Raw genomic sequence first — 13,950 nt, forward strand, 5'->3', positions numbered from 1 at the left:
GGTCAAATGCAGATATTTGTACCCAGTCAGTGGACAGAAGCAGCTGATTCCTGTTGTTCAATTAGGAAAAGCTGAAAGAAGTTGAGGAGAAGGGCAATCCTGTAGGAGGACCAGCAGTCTCAATTTATCTGGACCCCTGAGATCTCTCAAACACTGGACCACTAAACACATAGCATACACCAGCTGATTTGAGGCCCCCAACACACATACATTAGAGGACTTCTGGGTCTGTGTTCATTCAGAGCTAGTGTATCTAAGCCTCAACAGACTGGAGGCCCCAGGGAGTTTAGATGTCAGGTTGGGTCGTGGATGGGAAAATCCATGTGGAGACAGGGTGATGGGTGGTGAGGAGGTATGGAATGTGAAACAATTGGAGGGTGGATTGGGCTAGGGGTGAATAAAATATGGAGTGTAAAGAATACATTAATTTTAAAGAATGTCTTGGTAATAATAGGCATATTATGTCACAAATTACTTAAGAATACTTGGCATGCTTAGGTAAATAATGTACCATCTGGGAAATTAACTTATAAACATATTATTTATGTCACTTAGAATATACTGAAAACACTAAAATTTGATTTTTTAAAGTCTATGAGTTACAGACATTAAAGTTGAGATTTGTCATGGGTGGAGTTTAAGATGTTAATGAATTAATGGTGATTTGTAATAACAATAAATGCAAGAAGACTAAATTTGATAGTAGAAAAATATAAATAAATACATAAATTAATAAGAAAACAAATATTATAGAAAGATATAAAAAGAAGTCAATCTTTTCATTAGCATTATCACTTGGCTTGGAGGATTTAGTGAATTCAGAAAAAAGTCCTGCTGAGAAAAACATTTTTTAACTCAAATTCACTGAGTACATTGTATGATGAGCTTTGCAAGGCTGTACATATTGTCTCTAATGGGTTTTGTATTTCTTTATGAAATAAACAAGGCCAAGTAACTTCCAATATGCAAACTTAAAACAATAATAGTTAATAAAAATTAAGTCCAATTGAATAAATTTGTAAATTACATTTTCTTACTCTGTATGTGGTATGTTTGGTATGGTACATGCAGTTGAGTATCTATAAGTGGAGGCCAAAGCATGATGTCTGATAGTTCTTTGTGACTGTTTACCTTATTATAATGAGAATGGATGAAGTAGAAACTTAAGGGTTCTTTGGAAAGTCTGTTGGATCATGTTTTGCTGGTGTTTTGAAGGAGTTTTATTAAAGTGGAAATAGGTGTGAAAGAATGTTTCACTGATGCAGACACAGGAGAAAGGATGTTCTGCTAAAGTAAACATGTCAAAGGACATGTGAGGAAGGATTCTTCAATAATAACATACATGTATTGGTCTGCCTTACATTGCATATTTGAGCTGCATTTGTTGGGACTCCATAGAGAGAAACTCGCCAAATACTTCTCTTATGTGATAAAATTTCTTGGTGCTTCTGCGGACTTAGGTTCATAGACAGAATGATATCAGATGAGACAGATGCATGGGCTGAGGCAAGGCATTTGGAGGACACATGAATTGACCTGGGAACTGATACAAATATCAGATTTAAAGCATTTAAAATAGGGAATTGTAATATATGGTTTAGATGCTTCCTTTGTCAAAGAAATGCTAAATAACTGGGCTATGCAGCATAGAGTTATCCCACAAAATAGTAAGGAATTTGTGTTAGCTGTTCTAGAAGCTATTCAACAATTATTATTGTTGTCATGGTGGAGGCACAAAGCCACAAAACTCCAACAACATAATTTAGCAAGGGTAATAAATGTTACTAAAGACCAGCTGCTTGGTGATGGGCATTAGGCTCACTTACAAGTACAAATCCAATCTGATGATGGTGTAATTGAACAATGCCCTGTTCTAACACATTGTGCTTTAAAAGCTTAAGATTTGGTTGAAGAATCTGGGGGGAAATCCCTCTCATTTATTAAAATAATACAGGGTTCTAAAGAAGCCTTCACAGAATTCTTACAGAGGTTGAGTTAAGCTGTGAATAGAGCCATAACAGACCCTGAAACCACACAGGCATTGATAGGAAGCTTGGATTTTGAGAATGCAAACAATGAGAATAAGAGAGAAATCAGACTATTAAAAGCACATAGATCCCTTATAGATGAAGGGTTAAGGGAAACAACTAATATTGGTCTTTCAGGAGTGTAATGCCAATATCATAAGGCAAAACACAGTTAGAAGTATCAGGAATAAAATGATCAATGCGTTTAATTGTGGTGAACTCTATTATTTCTGAAGAAATTGTGAGGTTAAAAGATCGAGAGCTCAAAATAACAGGTACATTGATTTAAGAATATGGTAAACATAGGAAGGAACAATCGGATTCTGGTCACTATGAGCTACAAAGGCTTCCAGGGTATTGTAGCCACTGTGGAAAGACAAACATTGGTCAGTGGACTGTCTGTCTAAGAGAGACATAGGAGGTAACCTCTTGCCATCAGGGAATGAACATAGGGACCTGTTGCCTCAAGACATTTTCCTTCGGTCAGTCAGGAGATATCAGACAAGAAAATCAAAATTATGTATTTCTGATCTTAGGCATGCTACAGAAGGAAGTGCAGCTTTGTTTCTGGTTACAGATACCCCTCTTACATTATCCTCAAAAGTTGAATGTTACAATTTAATGGCTGGTGTGTATGGGCCCTTACTTTCAGGGACAGTGGCAATAATCTTGGGAAGAAGTGGGTTAACTTCTCAAGGATTTATTGTGCATCCATGTATAATAGATGGGGATAGCAAGGAAGAAATAAAAATTAGTGCATATGTGAAAAAGGAGATGCAAATTGATGCAGGTGATGAAATTGCTCAACTGTTATTGTTTCTTTATGTCAACTACAAGGCTGCTCCAGTAGAAAAGACAGGAGCCTTTGTGAGTACTGGAAAATGTGTATTCTGGCAAACAATGGTTAATTAATAGAGATCAAAATTAATGGTACGAATGAATGGTGTTGACACAGGAGGTTTGGGAGATACAGGAGCTGATGCTAGTCTACTTTCTCAAAAGTCTTGGGATCCAGATTGGCCACTTCAGAAGGTTTATACACAATTTATAGAAATAGGTAGTTATAGCAAATAGGACAAAGGGTCCAAAGGCTTACATGTGTGGAACCAGAATGGCAAATAGTTATGTGGCTGACATACCACATGAACTTATGAGGAAGGGATCTTTTACAACAACGGGGTACTCAAATTAATATTCCTGCAATCTCAGGGAAATCAAATGAAAAGGTGATACTGTAGATGGTCCTGGGGAATGAGTGTATTGACATAGGTGATAAAGAATAATCACAAGCTGTGCCCATGTTCAAAAAACAGGACATCACATTAGGAACCAAATGCAAACTCATAATGATTTTTAAAAATTAATGGGAGATATTAATTGGCTGAGGCCTATAATTAGATTAAGTACATATGAGTTAAATAATTTGTCTCAAACATTACAAGGAGATTCAAATTTAAACAATCTTAGATGTCTAACAGTTGAAGCAGTAAAAGAGTTAACTCTTGTAGAACAAAGACTGCAAGAGGCATATATGGATAAAATTGATCCTAATCTTGATTGTATTCTGTTCATTTTACCTTCAACTCATTCTCCTACAGGGTTCAATATGCAAAGGAAAGACAATATTATGAAATGGATATTCTTAGCTCATAACCAATGTAAAAAAATTGAAGACATATGTAGAAATCATTTCTGAATTAATTATAAAAGGTAGAATAACTCTATGCCAGTTGCCAGAAACAGATCCAGCTGAAATTGTGGTACTTCTTACAAATACTGAGATTATATCATTATGAGTGATTAATAAGGATTGGCAAAAAGCTTGTAGTAACTTCTTGGGCAAAATTAATAACAGATATCCAAAAGCAATCAAATGCAATTTATAAAAAGGTCTAATTGGATTCTTCCATGTGTAGTAAAGAGAACACTAATTCCAGAGGCCAACATTTTATACTGATGTTAACAAGATGGGGATGGCAGGCTATAAATCAGATAGAATAAGCAAAATAGTCAAAAGTACATAACTGGTTCAAAAATCAGAATTGTATGCTATATTTATGGTATTATTAGATTACCTAGAAACTCTCAATATAATTACTGATTCTTTATAGGCAGAAAGAGTTGTTTTGCATGTAGAGGTAGCTGAATTTGTACCTGATACAATTAAAATAGGTCATCAGAAGTAGAAACTTTCATTATATATTATTCATATTTGGTCTCATACAGGTTTGCCTGGCCCATTACCTCATGGAAAAGAGGAAATTGACCAATTACTAAAAGAAAATATGTTAGAAGCCTCATAATTTCATGAGAAACATCATGTTAATGGGAAAGATTTAATGGAAAAAATTTCTATCACTGGACAACAAGAAATAATAAAAAAAGCCCTACGTGTTCTCTATACACCCAAACTCAATTACCTGCTGGTAGTAAACCCAGGGGTACCAAAAGAAATGATACCTGGTAGATGAATGATTTCCAGTTTGTAGAATGGTATATACAAAGGTACATATACCATAACATACATATACTAAGGATTTTAATGGGCAACTGCTTTAAATTCTGAAAAGGCTGATTGTGTAATTACACAATTATTGGAAATAATGGCAATTATGGGGATGCCTATACAAATTAAAACTCACATTCCACCCACATATGTATCCAATAAGATGAAGCAATTCTTTGTATATTATAATATAAAGCATGTTACTGATGTATCACACAATCCCACAGTACAAGCAATTATAGAAAGAGCCATTCATACCTTGAAATTGATGCTTATTAAACAAAAAGGGAGAATGAAAACTCCCAGGACAGACTTAAAAATGCTTTGTGAACTCTCAATTTTTTTTTTTTTTTAATGTTGGTGAAACAGCAGCTGAGAAACTCTGGGTCGAAAAAAACTGAGAAAGTAGGACAACCAATATATTACAAAGATGTGTTTACATTAGAATGGAAACATATAATAGTCTTCACATGAGGATGTGGTTATCTTTATGTATCTATAGGGCATGAAAAAATGGATAGAAGATTCTGTGCCCCAGTAGGGGAATGCCAGGGCCAATAAGTGGGAGAGGGTAGGGTGGCAAGCATGGGGAGGGGGGAGACAATAGAGGTTTGTTCTTGTTTTTGTTTGTTTGTTTGTTTTTTGGAGGGGAAACTGGGAAAGGGGAAACCATATGACATGTAAATAAAGAAAATATCTAATAAAAGAAAGAAAAAATGGATAACAACAAAACATACAAAGATTAGTTTGGACCAATAAAACTTATAAAAATCAGACCTGACCGAGGAAAACCTTTTATTACTGGAGAAATGGATGTCTTCACAAAGCAAATAGTCCATATAAATCACAGACTTGTCTCAATTACTGATTTCTCAAAAAACCTGTGTGCAAATCAATTTAGAAAAAGTTAGCCCAAGCAATCATTCACAAAATGGTGGACAATACATAGACTGGAGGGACAATACAGATACTGGATAAACCCAGAGATTTGGCAGTAAATGCTACAGCTAGCTTTTCTTAGATTAACCATTTTTTCCTTAGGGCCAAAACAATAGACAATACAGAGACTGGATAAACCTAGAGACTGAGCAATAAATGCTACAGTAACATTAACACATTAAGCTAAGCCAAATTTAAATAGACTATGAGAGTTAATATAAGCAGTCAATACCTTCTTGATTCAGTCATGATATACAGGTTTTTCATGTAATATATTGAGAATCCAATCCCCTCTTCTACCTGTCAGTTGCTCCATATAAGTATTCTCATTTATGGTCATTAATGTCGCTGATCTTAATATCAATGGTGAGACCAGTAGCTCTCCTCATTCTTATATCTATGACCAGCTTGTAACACAAAGAGCTTTTGCTATTTCTGGTGAGTCATGCCTAGATATATTGGAACCACTCTGGGAAGTTTTGTTCTGGCTCTTTGTGGCTTATCAATAACTACTAAGGGAAATGTCTGTATTTACCTAATGCTCTGGGTAGGTGTCACTGTCAAAATGAAATAGTTCCCATAAGGCTAGGCTCAGCTTAATTTCCATATCTAAATTTTACTTCATCCTATTCACACATACTGAAATTGTCAGTGACCTTAGATGTGAGAGTACTTTATAAATGAAATTCATAGAAGTTAATCACAATAAACCTCAGAAATGGGCATTACAATCCCCCCTCTCTCTCTCACTCTCACTCTCTCTCTCTCTCTCTCTCTCTCTCTCTCTCTCTGTGTCTCTCTCTCTCTCTCACCTCTACAAATAGGGATAATCAGGAATGCTATGGGGTAGTCAGTGTATAATTAGACTCTGGTCTTCGTCCTTTAACACAATGTAGGAATTACAGCCAGTTAATTCTATTCATTTTAATTTTCTAAAAATGATGCAAAACAGCAACAACTAAAAAAAAACAAACAAACAAAAAAAAAACAACCCTGAAAATTGATTCACTTGCTTAAGAATTTAGCTTCTACCCTGAAGAAAATTGAGATGGGGTATGAGAAAGAAGAACTAGATGTTCATTGTTAATGTACCCCACATTGGAATATATTAATGAAAAGAGGATGCTGGATTCTGGGCAGTAATGCATACAGTAGACAGGGGAACAAATATTTGCTGTGAACTGAGCGATGATAGCAGACTATCTTAGATTTAAATGCAGGTAGAAAAGAAGAGAATTTCATATTATCTGTAAATCAGAAAGCACATGAAATCTTCATTGATCTAATGACTTTTTAAATAAAATAAATGATTTTTATACTATTGAGAAACTTTTTGATTATACTTCAACCTAAATAACTTGGAATGAGCTTTCATCATGATTTTAACTACACCTGCAAAGTCTCTGCCATTCCAGTTAACATTCCTAGGCACATTAAGTTGTTGGTATCATTGGGGACACATTTGGGATATTAGGCAAGCTAAGTTTCAGAGCATGAAATGCCTTCTCTAGAAAGGCAATACTGTGGTCTAATAGATGCCATCCATTCCCAAGGTTACTGTCTTTCCTATGGCAAACTGAGCTGTGTAAAATGTGAAGACACTTTAGTGAGTGGGTAAATGTCTCCAAATCCTGAAATAAAAGGTTTAAAAGTTTTGTTTTGCTGCATGTTTTAGCTAGTAAATCTTTTTGCTTCCATGGTGCACATCTATTAGTAAGCTTGATGGAAAATAATAAAATAATCTAGTAACTTTAATCAAAGAGGAACTTTATTGAAATTACTTTTAGTTATATGAAAAAAATAGCTCCAGGAAGAATTACAATTGAAGCATGTGGTTAACAATAATAAACAATAAATGAACTCTTTGCAAATTCTTCAAACTCATACACTGGATTTTTTTTTCCTGTTCCGACATCTTACATTTACATATTATTCAGTCAAAATCACCTTCACACAGTACAGACATTTTTATCTTTGAAGCAAATTAGCTCTAACCTTTCCCCATTTTCTTAGCTTGCATCTGGTATTTACCAGATGTAGTAGTCTACAATTGCATTCCCTTTGTAGTCTATGTCTCGCTATATCAAGTAGTGTGCATGGTGTAAGCAAATTATCTGCCCAAGTTCTCAAAGGTTAAAATGAAGATCTCGATTTTGATTGAGAGGTTGAATTGATGCCTGAAAGTTCTAGGGAAAGAATCTATGACCTGTGACCTTGTTTATTTTGGGTGGTGGCAGACTTTAGTTACTTGAAGCTGTAGGACTGTAGCCCTTACTTCCTTGCTGGCTGTCATTGCTGCTGCTTGTAACTACTACAGACTACTCATGTTTTCTGTCACATGGCCATTCCAACTTGTAACTCGCAGTGGTAAACTTCCTGGACTAAATTCCTGTCAAGCTTTCAATGTCACTGTTCATTCTTCTACATAAAATGATCACTGGCTGAGGATGAGCAGTCTCACTTTCTTAGTTACTTTGTGCTGGGAGCCATGGCCTTAACCATGGACTTGTGGAAAATTACTAGATTACACATACAGCCCTTAGAGAACATGTGTAGTCTAACAGTAAGAATATTTGTGGGTGTGGAGGACACTGTGACTGCAGAGACTGAAGTTTGCCACCTGGCTTTCAGAAGTCCCCCGGGGCTCTTCCCCCCTCCTTGAAGCTTCCTCTTGTTTATGCTTATATTGTCATCCCTGAAGTAAAGTTTTGAGAGCTTGATCAGACACCTGTCTTGCTCTCATTCTTCATGTCTCTTGTCCCCACTCAGTCTCTCTCCCCTGCCCTAGGTCCCTGTTGACACCCCGTGGGTTGGGGCAACTTTGGGCCCTAAGTCTTTTATGCCATCTCTTTTAATAGCAGCCTTAAGATTAGTAATTAAGAAAATATACATGCACTTGTAATTAAAGACCTTTTTAAAATTTTGCCTGCCATCATCTTTGCTTGACTTGCCTAATGTATGCATTTCAAAGATAGGCTTGTCTAGCTTAGGCTGGTAACTAGTTCACCTTTAGAATAATTAAAGTTACAGTGTCCAGATTAGCAGTACCTACTAGACTGTTTACAGGTAAGGCAGTTATTTGTTAAGGCTTCATTGATAGTTCATCCTTGTATAGATTAAAGTAAGGATTTTATATAGGAATGAAAGGATAGATGTCTCCACAAGCCCCGTAGACGTGGAAGCCTTTGTTATCTATCAAGAGGGCACGGAAAGCATAGTTACTAAAAGTAAGAAAGAAAAGAGAAAAACATTTAGTTCCATAACAAAGCCTATAATAGCTCTTCTTTTCAGGTTGTTTTTTTCTAGTGAAATTGTTAGGATGAATAAAATAGGCAAAGAAATAAATGCCCACCCAAATCACAGAAAGGTTATAGTAATTTAGTGTTTCTGTTATAAGGTAAAGGAAGTGTTCTTCACTGGCCTAAGTGCAGTAATGCACAATTGGGCTAAGTGGAACTTAAAAAATACAGACTATGAGAAATGCATTTAGCTAGCCTCACTCAAGTGTTGCCTGGAGAGAGAAACATTCATGTTAATTAGAAAAACTCAATGTGTACTGGTATGAATTTGAACAATTTTAATTCAGATAGCCCTGACAATTAACGTGGATGCTTCCCCTTTGATCTCTGTGTTCCTTGAACAATTATGAAACACAATTCTGAGTGCTCTTCAGGTTGCCCTGGTTAAGGAGACTTAGTTTATTACGTACCCATAATGCCAGTGAATACAGTGGAGGCCACAACCTGTGCAACCTGATCTTTTAAAAAAACATTGCCATAATGTTACATTGTTAATTCTTTCCAAATGGTTAAAATATCAGTCATTGGGAAAGAAAAGGATTAGAATTAAGTTTATTGAAGCAAAATAGTCACAACAGTCTTTGAGGAATCAAATAATAACGTTTTATTATCTCTCCCCTTTTAGTGTTAAATAACTTAGAAACATACAGGTATAGCAGTGAGAAGATGTTTAATCTTGTTTCAATTTATCATAATTCAATCAACTTTCAAAATGTATGATAATTTTTTTCTAATTTTGTTTAATAAGAAATAAACAATACAAATGAAGTTGAAGATTGGCATAAATTAGCTATTATTGTCTTCTAAATATAGCTTTGATGTTTATAACTAGATTCACACACACATACACACACTCGTGCATGTTGTTTAATAATTATGTCAATTCTAAAATATAAAGTACATATAAAATGAATATAAAATATAAGTTTCCTCTTTATAGAAATTTTAAAAATTAAAATATTAATTTTTCCTCCTACCCCTCCATTATAATCCATTAATTTTTCTCATATTCAGGACCCCTTTTTTTAGAAAAAATATGTATACATATTTTTATATGTATATAAATATATCATGCATATTCAGTCTTGATATCATAAACATATAAGTAACATTGTACATACAAAGCAAGTTGAATTTATGTATTTCCTTAAAAATCAAAAGTTACTCATGCTGAAAACTACTAACTTGACCCCACCAAGAATCCTATTTACAGGAAAAAGAGCTGTTCTAAACCATGGAGGTTCCAGTGGAAACAGAAGAGCTTATATCTATCTGGAGCAGAAATCCCTGAGAACTTAATAGTAGCATTATTTACTTGTTAACTCTGGATAATTGATGTAGCCTGAGTGTGAACTAGTTTGAATATGAGAAACTCAGGTAGAGTTCTTTTCTGGAATATTTTGCCATAGCTCCTTCCTCCCTATCCAGACCCTAACCATGTTCTAGATTCCCATAGAGGAGTTATTAAAATGTTAACTCTTGATGCCTCATCAGAAATAGACTCAGGATAAAATGGTGCAATTATCATAACTATGATGAGAAACATGTTAAAGACAATAATCCCTGCTCATATGAAGCAGATTGCAGCTTGGCTTTCATGCAGATCCTGGATAACTGGAGCAGGGGCTGTCCCAAAAGCCATTGCCTGTATGTGGGATATGTTCTACTAGCTGGGCTACCTTGTCTGTCCTCAGTGGGAGAGGAAGCACCAAGCTTCACCAAGACCTGAAGTGCCAGGGGATGGGACTACCCAGCTTGGGGTATCCACCCTTCCAGAAGGGAAGGGGAAGGAGATGGATGAAAGGATTGTGGGAGAGGGTGACCAGGAAGGGAAGAATGAGCAGAATGTAAAGTGAATAAATAAAAAAATAATTATAAAAATAAACATTGAGTACAAAATGTAGTTAGCATTTCTAAAATTAAGAAAATAGTTTTAGGAGTAAAGACTCTGTGAAAGAAATTGGAACCAGTGAGTTAATATGGGAAAACAATTAATTCCCAGTTAGAGTTGGTGAGGATATGATAGAGTCAGGAAAGTGCTGTCAGCTAAACATGATAACCCACATTTCTCTCCTTGGCATGGTGAACTATGTCTGTAGCCCTAGTACTTATAGGCATAGAGTGGTGGCTAGTCAACTAGCCCAGCCTACTAGGTTAATTCCAATGAAAGAACCCCTTTTAAAACAAAACAAAACAAAACAAAACAAAACAAAAAACAAAAAACAAAACCCTGTTGGTCAGGGCTGTCAATGTGAGTCCGAAACATATAGCTTATTGCTTTTCTGTTTGGATGCCACTCAAAGGAGAAAGGTAAGTCCTTATTGCTGAAGTCACAATATACTTCAGACATAGGGCTGAGAGGCCTCTGAGCTGGAACTGAGCTGAGTGTCTCTGCTCTGAGGACACTATGACACTGGAAGGTACTCTGAAAGCTCCTAAAGGAGAGAGATAGAGAGAGAGAGAGAGAGAGAGAGAGAGAGAGAGAGAGAGAGAGAGAACAGTCTTAAATAGCTATGGTGCCTATGAAAAACAACAACAACAACAAGCACCAGCACGACAAGATAACCCTAAAGGAAATATATGTATATATGTGTGTGTGTGTGTGTGTGTGTGTGTGTGTGTGTGTGTATGGCAGAACCTTCCCCTAATGAATAAAGATTTCAAGGAACCAATCACTGGACAAGTAGGCAGGACTTCTGTCTGTCAGAGAGAGGAAGAGAGGAGGCAGGAGAAAGATATTTCCTTTTGGACAGGAGAGAGCATGGAGACACGATGTAGGTAGCCAGAGGCCCCTAGTTAAGGTGGAAGATCTGCTGGGATGTGCCACTGGAGGATTTATAACTTAAATAGCTTACAAAATTAGGATGCCAGTTTCTGTGCCCAGCGATTGTGTTACCTGTAGATTCTAAACTAAGACTGTGTGGTGTTTTCTTTCACCTAGTGACTCAGCTGAGTTCAGCGGTAGGATACCCCAGCTAGGCCTGGGAATTTAGAAATGTGGGGTAAGCGTGGCAGAGGCCCACCATGGGAGCTTAGTGAGCTGGTTGGAGAGATTTTGGAGCTCTGAGTCTGAGAGTCTGCCAGACTGAGAACAGTTTGGTCTGAGAACAGGCCTGCCTGTCTGCCGGTACCATGCCTGTGGTAGTGTGGATTGCTTTTTTAAATATTTCACACAACACACACACACATACATACACACAAACACACACGCATACACATATACATATATGTATATATGCAGAATTTATATCTTTAGCAAATATATTAACTGAGATGATTTGAGATTGTACCATTGATTCCATGAAAACAATGTGTCCAAATTGTGCAAACCCTTGAGATCACGTATCTAGATTCAGTAGGGCATATCTCAGTATTTGATAAAAATTTGAACAAGGTATGAATAAACAGTAGGTATTCCTTAGCAGACCTAGCTTCTAATTGGATTTAAGACCTGCTCATCAAAAGCCTCCTAGTGGAAACTGGGCAGTAGCAACTACACAGGGCTAGTTAAGTCATGGCTTGAAGGAGAATCTACAACCACCACTTTACTAAACCAGCCCAATCTCTAACTACATTCAAATATTTGTCTTTGTACATGAAGGTACATGTGAGCCTCAAGCCTTATCAATGACAATTCCCTTTGTAACACATGAAGACAATTACAGAAACCCTTAAATGATCGAAATACAGAGTTGTGGATCCTAGTCCCAACTGAAACATCTATAACAGCATTTACCTTTAATAATGACTTTTTTGGAACCTGTAAAGATGGCAGTCTCCCAGAGTGGATCACATCAAGACCTTGCTACTTGTTCTAATCCAGACACATGATCTCATAGGGTTTGCATGATTTGGCCACATTATTTTTATGGAGTCATGATACAATCCCAAAGGTTCTCATCTCAGTTAATGTATTTGCTAAAGATATAAATTCTTTATGTGCACTAACTTAGATGGCTAATTATACAGTTATAAAATTTGGTCAATCAATGTCTGGTTTAACTTGAGCAAGCTCATGCCATATACTGTCTTTCCTAGAAGGCCAGGAAACAGATATTGGATAGTCAAGAGACCTAAGATAAAACCAAATATGACTGACCACTGAATAAATAAATAAATAAATATCCATTTAAATAATCCATCTCCCTGATATGTATGTTGCCCTGCAAAGCTTGGTGCCGGAAACCCTGACTAGGAGTGGTAAGTAAATGAAGAATGTACAGACACGTTGACCCATATGTAGAAAAGTGGGGACTGTACACTCAGACGAAATGACACCTACTATCGGCTGCATCTGCAACTTTGGCATGTTTATTTTGCATAGCACATTGGGGGAGGTTATCTAGTTTCTGTAGGAGGTCTCTGAAGGTGAGAAATCTGAAACTGAAAACTTGTGAGAAGAGAGAGAAGCAGCTTGTAGTTTGTGTGTACACTGGTCACTGGCTTGTATTTAGACCCCTAAGGAAAGCTTTGGAATCCCTGTGATCCTGGCCCATATGGGAAAATGGCTTTCCACTAATGAGAGATTTGGGCTCAAAAATAATTACATATTCTTTTGCAAGCACTATATATCATAATAACTTTTTCCATGTATATGACATAAAGGAAGAAGGAAGGGGTTTATTGTAAACTTATTATTTGTAGAATTTAATAAAAGCTATATGAACTATGCTTTTATATCCTGCTCATTAGTGTTATTTAATATAGAACTGTGATCATTTAGCTTATTCAGCTGGTAATTATTTTCTCCTCTCAGGCTTTATGGGAGGTGAACATTCGTATATTTCATTAATATTGCTTTTGGTGATATAGCTTTACTTTGTGAGATGTGAGCATCACTGCCCCTGACCTTACAGGCATTGCAGATGTGACTGCTGTGTCACATGTCCACCAGTAGGTGGCACAGAGGAGAAAGGCTGTGTTTACATTCAGTGCTCTGCCCTATGAACATCTAAATGCTTAGTAGCTAACATCACCTGAAAAAAAGAAAAAAAACCAAGGATCAAAAAACAACCATCAGTTTGATGCCAGGGGTCCCAGATAGGGAGCTAACCTGAGATGATCACCAATCCAGTGCGACAAAGGTCAAGAAGGGCTCCTAGGATGGGGAGCAAGTTGGAGACTAGAAGAACCGTGCCTAGGATCTGTGGGTCCCAGACAGAGGTAAACCCAAGGCAGA

General features: G+C 36.6%; 1 non-coding gene across 1 annotated transcript; it reads left to right on the plus strand.

The window, feature by feature from the left end:
• The first annotated feature begins 13,614 nt into the window (after positions 1-13,614).
• LOC116097312 lies at positions 13,615-13,745 on the plus strand. Its single transcript, XR_004121355.1, has one exon. It is a non-coding gene; the product is annotated as a small nucleolar RNA SNORA17 (small nucleolar RNA).
• Positions 13,746-13,950: the final 205 nt, after the last annotated feature.

Source organism: Mastomys coucha, unplaced genomic scaffold, assembly GCF_008632895.1.
Source record: "Mastomys coucha isolate ucsf_1 unplaced genomic scaffold, UCSF_Mcou_1 pScaffold18, whole genome shotgun sequence".
Lineage (NCBI taxonomy): Eukaryota > Metazoa > Chordata > Mammalia > Rodentia > Muridae > Mastomys > Mastomys coucha.